Source organism: Heloderma suspectum, chromosome 3 (assembly GCF_057233095.1).
Source record: "Heloderma suspectum isolate Gila_16-S chromosome 3, 16-S_ref, whole genome shotgun sequence".
Classification (NCBI taxonomy): Eukaryota; Metazoa; Chordata; class Lepidosauria; order Squamata; family Helodermatidae; genus Heloderma; species Heloderma suspectum.
In genome coordinates, this window is record NC_139460.1 from 298,338,056 (window position 1) to 298,350,161 (window position 12,106).

Sequence of the window (12,106 nt, forward strand, 5' to 3'; positions counted from 1 at the left end):
CTATTGTAAATGCACTTACCAGGGAGTAAGGCCCATTGTACTCAGTGGAACTTACTTCTCAGTAAACAAACACAGGCTTCTGCTGTCAGCATGGCTGCTGTTTCTCAACTGGATTATGCTAAGTATGCGTTAGGATGAGCATAAGTGTGCCAGCATTTTATTCCTACAATCTCCTTGTTGAATTGATAGTATTACCCAGAGAAAACCAGTACAATTTTTTCCCACTGATGCGTAGATTTCAACAAAATTGCAGGGGAGGGAGGATAGTTAGTTAAAAAAAATGATACCCATAGCTTCTTGACATGCCTGTTTTTAATTAAAACATATTTTAATTAAAATGGCGGAACAATTTCTGAGGAACTCTTTCTGCCAGATGGTGATTCCTAATTTACCTCTAGTGTGTTGGATGCAACGTGATTCTTTTTTGATTAGATGAGGTTGATTGGATATACAGGGCACTGTTTTTGTTATGAAAAAATAATTTGACAAATTGTCCTTTCCTAATGAAAGCAACATGTGTTGTGTAGGGCAGGGGGAACAGAGGGTGTCTTCTTCCATAGACATCAGAGGATTTAATTATGTATATAATGTGTTTTATAGCAAACTACATCTTAAAGGGCTTGAAGGACTAGTCCTACTATGAGGCAGAAGGAGGCAGTCACCTCAGATGGCAAATGCTGATGGCTGGTGGCAGCAGCAACCCCCTGCCGTTCTCCCTGAGCCCCCAGTAATTTCCATCCTCCTGGGCTTGCACCCGGCAGATAGCAATGCTTGTTGGTTGCTGGACTGGACTGGCTGACTGTTTTCTTAGTTGCTTTCTCCCAACATGTCAGAGACAGTGACGTGGTTCACACAAGAACCACAACCCACTGTGGCTTACTTAAGCCATGACGAGCTATGGTGACTGGAGGCACCAGGTTGCCTATTCAAGCCGTGGCTGTGGCAAGGGTTTTACGGGTTTAGCCACCCTCAAATAACCCATGGTGTGTTGTAGGGTTATTTGAGGATTGTTTAACCCTCAAACAACCTCTGCTGCCTGGAGGTTGTCCCCCTCTGCTGCCTGGCTTCAGACACCACAACAAATCCTGGTAACCCCCTGCCAGGGGATGAATATTCAAAATGGCCATTTGCATGCATTGCAACCCGCTGTGGCTTCCATAAGCTATGGTGGCCTGCGGTGATTGTGCAAACTGCCTTACCACCACTGACCCAGAGAGCAGGCAAAGAGGCAGCTAGCCCAGCCTATGCACTCCAGCTGGTGTCATGCATGCAATGCTCTGCTCATGTGATGGAATTGCTCTGCTGGAATTGAGGGAGCAGGCACCAAGCTGAACAGTGAGCAAGTGGTGGCAAGGTTCTGGAGAACACAGTTCAGCACCATGTGGTCTGTCCTGCAGCCCCAAAGCTAGCCTGCTGCCCTCAGGTGTTGGGGCAGTGGTGGCCATTGGCCCATTGCCAATGTTTAAGTAAGATTCAGTTGTCAGTGTGGACAACTTCTCTACATAGAATAGGTCTGTGTGTTGTGGATAGGGATAGAAACCTGGGGTCATCCAATGAAGCCGAATGGTGGGAGATTCAGGACAGATAAAAGGACATAGTTCTTTTCACAGCTCATAGGTAAACTATGGAATTCACTTCCAAATGATGTAATGACTGCCACCAACTTGGATGGCTTTAAAAGGGAATTCGACAAATTCAAAGAGGATAAGGCTATCAGTGGCTACCAGTCATGGTGGCTATATATTACCCCCATTATCAGAGGCAGTATGCCAGTTGCTGGGGAAGACAGGCAGGAGGGCACTCATGCACCCATGCCCTGCTTGTGTGCTTCCCACAGGCATCTGGTTGGCCACTGCAGGAACAGAATGCTGGACTAGATAGGCCTTTGGTACGTTCTTACTTCAGGAGTGGGCAACTTGTAGCCCTCCAGATGTTTTGGCCAACATCAGCCCTCACTATTGGCCATGCTGGTTAGGGCTACATCTTTGACATGCTGGATTATGAATGTTGAGAGATGTTTTGTTTGGGGGTGTGTGATATGAGGGAGTACTCGGACTTCAATCGCTCCCTGCAGTGGTATAGTCTGATATACTGATATACTAAATGAGTGCTGATAAAGTGTTTTGTCTTTCAGAACCTTACCGGCAAAACTAGGCAGAATCACTAAGGCATAGAATTAGGGTGCAAGTGAATAGGAATTTTGTAACGTCTTGAACTGGAATGTGTGTACCATGCTCAGAGACAGACAGTGACTCTAATACTATTTCCCACCCACATTTTGGCATTCGGCATATCACCCCATCCTCCTTTCTGCCCTTGTACTTTTCTGAGAATGATCATCACATTTAATTGACACTCCAACTTTATATTGCTGTCAAAATGCTCAGCAGAAACCCAAATTAAGCTATTTTAAAATGAGTTCACATCATGTCCCATGGTACAATTTTCAAAGCCATTTGTACAATTTCTGCTTCTGGTCATAGTCGGATTTGTCATTTCAATGACACAACTGCAAGGCTTTAAAATGATGTTATTTAATTGGAAGATATTTGCTTGATACAAAACAGCATTTACATGGGCACAGCATTTCTTCCATTCATTTATTTTCCTTGTTTTATTCAATTTCCCACACAGAAGCTACCCAGGAGTCCAAAGTAAAGGAGACAGATAGCAAAACTAAACAGTAAAAACTCATGCCCTGGACAATGATTTGACCAAGTTCTTATCTCTTTACCCCTCCTACCCATGGTCCTTAAATAAAAAAAATGTGTTCAACTACCTCAGGACAGAGGTGGGCAGAAAATAGATCTCCAGATGTTTTGGAATTAATCTCCCAGAAGTTTCTGCCAGCATGGCTAATAGGGAGGAATGCTAGGAGTTGAAGTCCAAAAAAATCTGGAGATCTACTTTCTGCCCACCCCTGCTTTAGGACATAGGAAATCTTCATACTGGATCAGATGATTTGTCCATCTCTAGCCAAGTATTGGGTTGTATTCAAATGTGTCCCTGTGTTCATGGAAGGCTGGCCAGTCTAGTGGACACTTCTGTGACTGGAATGGGCAGAGGTGATTTTTGCTGATTCCTTCTTCCCTTTGCAGCCCCTTGTGCCTACCCAAAATCTGCTCCAGAGGGCTGGAGGAGAAAGTGGAGCTTGAAATGTTGTTGGATGTGGAGTGGAGGACTGCAGAGGAAAGTGGTAATTATCAAAAATTGCCTCCCTCCTTCCTCTCATGGAAGCTTCCACTGGAGCAAGGAACCTTCTGTGAATGGAGGCCACAACTGGATACGACCCATTGTCTACTCTTACTGACAAGGGGTCTCCAGGTTCTCAGTTAGATGTATTTTACAAGAACAGCTCCCTTGTTCCATTTAATGCTGGGGTGAAGCATGTCCTCCACCACCACTATAGTCCTTCACCGAATGGGTACCATGGCCCATCAGTGAAAGTTCCATAAGAGTCAGGAAGTTGAGCTCCCTTTAGATTAGTTTTAAAAACTCTGATATTTAATCATTTTAATAGAAGGTAATATGATGCCTGTGTAACAGGGTAGAAGTCAGCCCATTTTGTAGAAGTTTGTCTACCATTCTCAGATGTTGTCAGGGTGGACACTGAGCCCATAGAATCCCAGAGTAGTTCTGATTTTGAGGAAGAGCAGTCGCTCCTGAGAGAGGAGCGCACTCCTCTTTCCCAGGGCCCACAGCTGACGGAGATTCCTCCCACCAGCATTCCTAGATTAGAAAACAGTCCAGGGAGTGACCGAGCACAGATAGCAGACTTGGTGGATGCACGACGCAGAGAGCAGTGCCAGATGGAGGGCGCGGAAAGGAGGCGTAGTGCCCGGTTGGCGCACAAACAAAGGCTGCGCCCAGAGGATCCAAGGGAAAAGGGGAGGGACTCTCCCTAGTCCTTAAGTTCAGGGGTGTGCCAGTAATTCCCTTTCAAACAGGGACCAACTGTTTCAACTTAGGGCATAGGTACTCTGCTGCTCAGATCTCGTTGCTACCTGTAGAGTTGTTAAGTTGTAAAAGAAGAATAAAGCTTTGAAAAGAATCCCTTTGTCTGTGTCTGGACTTGGCTACTGGATTAGACTGAGAGAGGCCTCCAAGGAGCCCTTGACAGCTTGGTTCCCGTTCCTCTTTTTTTTTCCTCTCCTCTCTCTCTCTCTTCTCCTATTGCCTTATGGAGGGTGCCGGGAACCCAGCGGTGCAAGCTGTGGTGCAAGAGAACCAGATGCTCCGTGATCAGATGGCTCAACTGACGGCTGCCGTGCAGAATCTACAGGCAGCGTTTCAACCCCCCCCCCACCTCCGATTCCCGCACGCCGCAAGTGCCCGGTGGCGTTGCCAGAGAGGTTTTCTGGTGAGAAAGGACTTTTTCAGATTTTCAGGGCCCAATCAGAGCTGTACATGTGTCTCAGACCTGAGGATTTCCAAACGGAACAGGTTCGTGTGGGTTTCATCATTAACCTACTGTCAGGCATGGCAGCTAAATGGGCTTCGGGAGTCCTGCTCGCTAATGACCCCCTGCTTGGGGACTATCAAGGTTTCATGACAGCCATGGCACATTTTTTCGGTGACCCCCTGCGCACGCAGATGGCTTCTCGGGAGATTCGCTGCCTCCGGCAGGACAAGGACTCAGTTTCCAGCTACGCGACAACCTTTCGCTTGCTGATGCAGGATTTACAATGGAATGATGCCGTGCTAGTGGCTCCGTTTTTGGATGGTTTGAACGATGAGATCTTAGATGAGTTGGCGCGTGTGCCCAGCCCGCCTACTTTGGAGGAGCTCATCCAGACCTGCCTTCAGATCAATAGTCAGCTGGAGGGGTGCTGGCAGACCCGGCGGGGTGCCGGGAGCCGGGATTTTCCTCCTCCCATTCCCCCACGTTTCCTGCCTCCTCCCCCAACCCCTGCTCCGGCGCTGGGGGTGGAGGAGACCCCGATGGAGCTGGGGGCTACCCGAGCCTCACTGCCGCCAGAGGAACTTGAGCGCCGGCGAGCTGAGCGCTGATGTTTTCGATGTGGAAACCTGGGGCATTTCGCCAAGACCTGCCGAGTTAAATCCACGGCTCCGCTGCCTCCTCCTCCTCTCCTTTCCCCTCCTCCTCCTCCTCGTCCCCAGGCTTGACTAGACTGCCCCCCAAGCTTGTTGGGGGCCTCCAGAGTGGGGGTCAGCTCCCCACCGGGTGGGTGCCTTCCCCAACCCCCCCCACCCTCCCATCTGCTGTTGCATGTTCACCTCCGCTCCTCACAGCGGGGTGGGGTGGAGGCCCTGGCTTTAGTGGACTCGGGGGCTAAGACTAGTTTCATGGATGAGACCTTCGCCCTCTTCTACAGGATTCCTACCCTGCCCCTTCCTGCCCCCTTTGCAGTGCAGACCATTGATGGGCATCCTCTCTCTTCGGGCGAGGTGACCCGTATTACAGTTCCGCTCACTCTGCGCACCCAGTCCCACGTTGAGCAGATTCAATTTCTCTTAGCCAAGGTTCCCTTATACCCAGTCGTGCTGGGTTTTTTCTGGCTCTCTAAGCACAACCCTCAGATTTCTTGGGGGCTTCGGCAAGTGGAGTTTGCATCTCCCTACTGCCAGGAGCATTGCCTCACGGAGGAGGTGCCAGTCCCGGCCCAGGCATTAACCCTTTCCCCTCCTCCTTCTCTGCTTCTGGCGGTCCCTCAGCTATCATCATCCCCCCAGAGAAGTATGCAGCTTTTCAGGATGTGTTTGACAAGAAGGAGACTGACCGGCTTCCCCCCCAAGGCCTGGCGGCAGCTGCGGTACCTCATTCTTGGGAGGAGCTCCTTCTCTCTGCACAGGCTCAGGATGCTTTTGTTCGCACAAAGGTGGAGGAATTGGGGCTAGCCTCTGCCCCCCCACTCTACCCCCTTCTCTTTGCGAGGTGGCCTGCTTTACCATTCCGGCCGGGTCTATGTGCCTTCTAGACCCCTCCGCGAGAGGGTCCTCCATCAGTGCCATGACTCCCCCACAGCTGGGCATTTTGGCATCGCCAAGACCCTGCATGGAGTGACGAGGGATTTTTGGTGGCCTCGTGTGTGTCAGGACGTCAAGTCCTATGTCGCCTCCTGCCCAACCTGCCAGCGGGCGAAGGCCCCCTCAGGCAAGCCCACAGGCTTGCTTCACCCCCTGCCTACCCCCTCAGGACCTTGGAGACCGTTCTCCCTTGACTTCATCACTGACTTGCCTCCCTCACACGGTAAGACCACTATTCTGGTGGTGGTGGATTTGTTTTCTAAGATGGCCCATTTCATCCCCTGCTCTGGGTTGCCCACTGCCAGGGAGATGGCAGAGCTGTTCGTGACACATGTTTTCCATCTCCACGGATGGCCCGAGGGTCTCATTTCCGATAGGGGGGCCCAATTCACTGCCCATTTCTGGAGGGAGCTACTGGGGTTGCTCCATGTGACGCTCCGTCTTTCCTCCACCCACCATCCACAGACGGACGGTCAGACCGAGCGCACCAATGCGACTCTGGAGCAATATCTGCGCTGTTATGTCAATTACCAGCAAGATGACTGGTTTTCCTTGCTGCCTCTTGCAGAATTTGCTTATAACAATGCCTGCCATGCTTCCACCCGCCAAACTCCATTTTTTGCCAATTTTGGTTACCACCCCAAGGCCTTCCCGTCCACCCTAGCTCCCTCTTCGGTGCCAGCGGCCCAGGACTTTTTAGAGGAGTTGCAAGCCATACACCACCTCTTACGGGACTCCCTCGAGCAAGCCAAGACAGCCTACAAGGCCTCTGCAGACTGGCGGCACCAGCCGGGTCCGTCTCTGCAACCGGGGGTTGTCCACCCAATACCTCCCCTCTCACTCACCCGCAAGGAAGCTCACGCCTCGCCACATGGGGCCTTTCCAGGTTACGGCGCAGATTAACCCTGTTGCTTTTTGCCTGGCTCTCCCCCCCTCCATGAAGATCCATCCTGTTTTTTATCGGTCCTTGCTGTCCCCCCTGGTTTCTGGCGACCCTCATTGCTCAGTCGGCTCCCCCCCACCGCCAGTGCTGGTGGAGGGGGAGGAGGAGTTTGAGATTGTGGAGATTCTGGACTCCCGCCTTTCTTGTGGCCGCTTGCAATATCTGGTGGACTGGAAGGGGTACCGACCTGATGAGCGATCCTGGGAACCCGCAGAATATGTGCATGCTCCGTTGCTGCTGAGGCACTTCCACCAGCTGTACCCCCACAAGCCCGGGGCCCCAGGGGAGGAGCAGGAGAGAGGGCCTCATGGGAGCGGGGATGATGTCAGGGTGGACACTGAGCCCATAGAATCCCAGAGTAGTTCTGATTCTGAGGAAGAGCAGTCGCTCCTGGGAGAGGAGCGCGCTCCTCTTTCCCAGGGCCCACAGCTGACGGACATTCCTCCCACCAGCATTCCTAGATTAGAAAACAGTCCAGGGAGTGACTGAGCACAGATAGCAGACTTGGTGGATGTGCGACGCAGACGCAGAGAGCGGCGCCAGATGGAGGGTGCGGAAAGGAGGCGTAGTGCCCGGTTGGCGCGCAAACAAAGGCTGCGCCCAGAGGCTCCAAGGGAAAAGGGGAGGGACTCTCCCTAGTCCTTAAATTCAGGGGTCTGCCAGTAATTCCCTTTCAAACGGGGACCAACTGTTTCAACTTAGGGTATAGGTACTCTGCTGCTCAGATCTCGTTGCTACCTGCAGAGTTGTTAAGTTGTAAAAGAAGAATAAAGCTTTGAAAGGAATCCCTTTGTCTGTGTCTGGACTTGGCTACTGGATTAGACTGAGAGAGGCCTCCAAGGAGCCCTTGACAGCTGTCTACACAGAGTTGGATCCACATTTTGTCATACTTAGAGCAGACTCATTGAAATCAATGGGACTTAAGTTAGTCATATGAACTGGGGTATAATCTGTTGGAAAAACAATTCAGATGCATAGAATTCTTAGCTAACCTGCTTGACTGAAACCACTAGCTGTTGACTTTAGGGTCATATCACCATATGCAATCTGACATTTTGCATGTGTTTAGAATTCCAACACATAAACTACCACTAAAATGCACTACATTGTTCACTTCAAATATTCAACTGGGAATCTAAAGGCTTATTAGATAGCATAAAAGCTCTTTATAAATTTTGCTTTGAGATAATTAATTGGCCTGTGAGTCCTCCATGCTAGGCGTAATGTCATTTCTGCAAAGTTGCCACCTTCCAGTGGAAACATAAGTGTTAAAACTTTCCCTTCCTGGAATATTATTATTTACTACTGAGTGAGAACTTTTAGCTCAGAGTTGGGCCATGCAGGGAGGGAAGCTGAAATCCCCTAGCAAATTTTGGGAATGGGAAAAATTTGTGGAGACTTACCGCCACAAAGCTGCTCCTCTAGTAGGTGCCAAATATTGAACACCTTTTTTTTTTTTAAACCCAAAAGCCCCTGGGAATTATCCTACATAACCATAGAACATCACTTCTAAGAATTTTGGGTTTAGAAAAAGGCAGTCATCAGAAAAGAAGTACTACAGTGTGCAGTCAGTTTGTTCTCTCCGCCAACCAATTGGTCAAAATGTCCTCCTCATTTTGATTGGCCTTAAATGGGCAAGAACTTAATTATCCTTCCCCATGACTATCTTTGAAGAATGTGAGTGTTATCCAATAGGTTCCATCTGCTGATGGAAGGTATCCATTTGCAGCATGGGACGGGAGTGATCTTTGTTAATTCCCCCTTCCCCTGCTGCCCAGTGCATGCCCCCAAATCTGCTCCAAAGGTTTGGAAACTGTTTGGAATAGTGCGGGAGGTGGTTGTGCAGAGGGCCCTCCCCCTCCTGCAGATGGATGCCTTTCATCTGTGGAGGGACACCAGTTGGATGCCCCTCATAGGTCTGGGTCTTGGGCCATGCCTGTTTTCCTCAAATGCATCAGCCTGCTCTCAACAGAATCTCAGGGCCAGTTTATTTATAGATGGGTTTCAAAAAAGGATCGCTTCATATCATAAACATGTAATTGCATTATCATACGTGCTTACTCATTTTAAATCCTTTTCCTAATAATTCCTAACATTGAATTAGACTATTTTGCATACCACATTGAGCTGACATTTTCAGTGAGATGCTTATGATATCCCTGAGATCTCTTTGCTGGATCTTTACCATTAATTTAAGCTACACCAGCACATGTGTGACATTAGACATTTTCTTGCACTTTGTATTTACTTGCGCTGAATTTTATCTGTCCTTCTGTTGTTCATCGAGCCAGTTTGAAGGGATCCTTTTGGATCCCTTTGTGGTCTCCTTAGAATTAGGCCATCTTGTATAATTTGCTATCTTCTGCAAACTTGACCATCACACTGTGAGATAACAAAACAAACTTATAAGTATCAAGATAATTTTTAAAAAAATCACATCCACATTGGAAACTGCTCGTAGAACAAAACAACTCTATTATTTGACTGCCACAGTTTTTCTCAAAAGCAACAACTTTTAGAATGGAGAATTTCTTGGCATACTAAGCACTGCAGGAAATTTAGAAATATGCTAACATATCTACTGAGTTGTGCTTATGATCCATTAAAAATATTCCAAGACTGTCTGGCACCAGCAAAAGCCAAAATCTGTTATCTAAATAATACAGATTAAAGGTATTTGCATATATTCTCTACTTTGCACAATTTATGCCATGTCTGCTAGCCATGGATGGTGCAAGGAGCTCTGAAAAGCATTGATGTCCCAGTCTGAGAGCACTGGAAGCCCTGCTCTGTCCTTATTTGGCTTTGGTGTTTTCATATAGCGCAGCCAACATATTTTCAAGTTCATCTCTTCAGCCATAAATGCTGGAAATTGAAATTACCTCTTTAAAAACAACACCACAGATATTTTCAGATAGCCAAAGTCTGCACAGCATATACAATTTCTGTGTGTGGACAGGAAAATCCCAAATGTGCAGAATTCAGTCAGTCCTGGGTATCTCTATAAAACTATTGTTGTAATGCCATCCATTTTGCTCCTAGGCCCTGGAAGAAAGACATTAATTGGGGAAATTAGGGTCTTTTAAAGCAGTAGTTTTTAAAGTTTATGATGCTGTGAAGTCCTAGGGTGAATTTGTCAGTTTTGCTTTCTCCCACATTGGTGTTGTTATTTAATGTCAAGTACTTTCTGTTCCATTTATGATGAAATTTGCAAATTTTGGTAAGTTCTTATCAAAATAAAAACTGGATGAAATTCTCTCAGATAGCCAAAGTCTGCACAGCGTATACAATTTCTGTGTGTGGACAGGAAAATCCCAAATGTGCAGAATTCAGTCAGTCCTGGGTATCTCTATAAAACTATTGTTGTAATGCCATCCATTTTGCTCCTAGGCCCTGGAAGAAAGACATTAATGGGGGAAATTAGGGTCTTTTAAAGCAGTAGTTTTTAAAGTTTATGATGCTGTGAAGTCCTAGGGTGAATTTGTCAGTTTTGCTTTCTCCCACTGGCCAAATTCAATACGTACAGGTATTCCCAGCATGGAGAGGACCACATTGTATCTGTCTGTCATGTAGCTGTTATATATGAAGACACTGTCAGAAAAAAAGGGGCAACCCTAATTCAGCCCCACCCACATGGCTGAATACACAGAGGTTCAAACCCAGACTTTTAGGGTGCACTCCTATGCATGTTTAGACAGAAAAAAGGCCTACAACTCCAAGCATGCCCCAAAGCCTTCTGCCTAGGTGGGTGAATCTGTCAGTCTCACTTTCTCCTACATTCAGTTTTTTAAAAATCTCAACTTCTTTTTGTCCCAGTTATGAAGAAATTTTCAAATTTGATAAGTTCTTATCAAAAAATGAACTAAATAATACTCTCAAACATTCGTATTCAGAACCAATATTACCAAGAGATAAAGTATTTCTTCATGAATATAATTAAGTTATGGAATGCAATGTTATATGATGTGGTGGTTGCCATTAACTCAGATGGTTTGAAAAAGGGATTATACAAATTAAAGGAGGATAAATTAGCAGCTATTGTCCAGCATAGCAAAATGGAGCCTCCAAGGTGAGAAGCATTAAGGCTGCTGTCCTATACACACTTACCCAGGAATAAGTCCCACTGAACTCAGTTGGATTTACTTGGTGTAGATATGAATAGGATTTAACCAGCTATTTCTTGGCTTGGAGCCTTTCAAGGTACCATTAACACTGTCTGTCAGCTGCCAGATCTGTGACTTCATTGTTCCCTCTTCTCAGATGGAGATGCTGCCCAGATCAGGAAAGCCTGTCTGCCTGAAGAGGGATGGTTAGGGGCCCTTGAAGGCATAGATTGGGTAAAGGCCTTGTTTGACTTCTGCAGTCCTTCCCTCCTCCCCAGTTCTGCATTAGAGTGAATGCATGCATAATCTGTTTCCCCCAATTTTAGGGTCTTTGGGCCCCCTTTCTCTTTCTTTCTTTCTTTCTTTCTTTCTTTCTTTCTTTCTTTCTTTCTTTAAAAAATGATGTATTTATGCAAACCTCAGGGTTCCCCTAAGTCTGCTGATACCTCCCTCTTGTGCGTGGGTGGTGGTCTTTTGGCTACATAAGCATCGGCACTTACCCTTGAATGTGGGGAAATAGAGGGAATTATCACCAAACTTGATACTGAGCAGAGAAAATACAGGATTCTCTTTTTGCAGGGGAAACCCAGCACTGTTAGCTTCATCTTTTCCATCTTTTTTATTTAGAAACAAATGAATTCCAATGCAATTTGTAATGCTAGGCTAAATAATGCATTCAGGTAGCATTTTAGGACATGAGGCATAACAGATGTTATTACTCTAACTAGCAACACTGTTGTAACTAACATTGCTAACTACTGCTTTGCATACTAGTTTATTTCCACTGATAAGGTTTTTCCAATTATTAAAATTTGCATTTCAAAGTAGCAATAAAATATGTGTTCTGGTGGAAAGCATTAGCATAAAACTATTCAATATTATCTGTTCTGACAAAAGTGGCAGGAAGAAATCCACAACTATTGCCTTTCCATCTGGCAGCCTCTTCCAAGCCTGAAAATTTGCATAAATATTTCGGCAATAAAGAGAAATTATGAAACATAAACTCTTTACATTGTATTCCAAATTAATTACTTATTCAAAAATTTAATAAGCCAAGGAACTGCGCACTTGC